The sequence below is a fragment of the Acyrthosiphon pisum genome, chromosome A2 (assembly GCF_005508785.2).
Source record: "Acyrthosiphon pisum isolate AL4f chromosome A2, pea_aphid_22Mar2018_4r6ur, whole genome shotgun sequence".
In the NCBI taxonomy this organism is placed as follows: Eukaryota; Metazoa; Arthropoda; class Insecta; order Hemiptera; family Aphididae; genus Acyrthosiphon; species Acyrthosiphon pisum.
The window spans coordinates 31794220-31795611 of record NC_042495.1 but is presented as its reverse complement, the minus strand read 5'-3'; positions in this window follow the sequence as shown (position 1 = coordinate 31795611).

Here is a 1392-nt window from a genome sequence, read left to right as displayed (position 1 = left end):
GCGTACATTATGATAAAAGTTCTAAAAAATTGTTTTTTTATAATTTATAAATTAGAAACTAGAAATACACATTTATGTGATTTATATACTAATTAAAAAAAAAATAGATTAACTTTTTTAAACTGAGTTAAGTTAATATTTTTTTCTATATTAAATTTTAACTTATCGAGTTAAATTTATAATTTGTTAACTGTTACTTTTTAACAAATCGATCTTGTGTCATCTTAACTTAACTTAATTTGAGTTATTTATTTTAATCAACTTGTCCACCTTTGCTATTTATAACCCGTGCGTGGTTGCAATAGACAAACAGTTTTGACATAGGATGCAGTATCGATGCTTATGCACGCGGAGTGGTGATAGAAGCACGATTTCAGAAGACTTTCACGGTAAACTCGTAATTTTCTTGCAAAAATATACTTTTTTATTTCCAATAATAGTACTCGGGCCTCGTTAGTTGTAAAAACATGGTTTTGATATCAAAATAAACTGGAGAATTTCAATCAAAAATTACATAATTAGTATTTGTCAATTTATTTTTAGACCAATTGTTAATTCACTATACAATGTTTGATGCGTATTATTGCGAAAAAAAATAATTATAATAATTAGCGAGATAAATATAATTATTATATATAGACATAGGTACAAATAGGATGCACTATACATTTTTACGAATTGTACTAATTTAGTATGTAAGTGGCAAGTGGGTACCACCCAGGCTGTATTTAAGAAAGGAAAATGGAGACACTTGCCCTGGGCAGGTGGATAGGCACCACCCACACAACATGAAAATATTTCTTAACTACACTAAAAATGTTGTAAGCAAAATAGTATGGTTGTCAAAATGTTTTAGTTATATTCTTCTGCCAAGAAATATAAGAAACATGTACTAAATATTTTAATCATATATTTTCAAAAAAAATGTTTACCTAGACTTGATAAAAATATTAAGTCAACATTTTTATGCAATCATATTGTACAATATTTTGTTATCGTAAAAAGAAAATATTTATAAAATATTAACATTTCCCAAATGCTGTGTGGGAGGTTTATATTATATAATATACATATAATTATTAATTATATATAATTATATTATATATTTTTGAATTGCGTGACTATGATACGGTCATATGGCGTCATTTAATAATTTTGTAAATAAATGACAACCATACATTTATTGAACCTTTTTAGATTCTGAGCAGAGGGGCTGAGACACGATTGAGCATAAAACACCTTTTTTTGCGACACGATTGAACATAAATTGTCGGCGTATCAAAGGAAATCGAAATACAAAAGAAAACCAACACGGATTGAGCATAAAAAGCTCTGCCACGTTGCCATTTTTCAATTTTGGAACTGTATTATACAAAAATATTTCTTTAAATA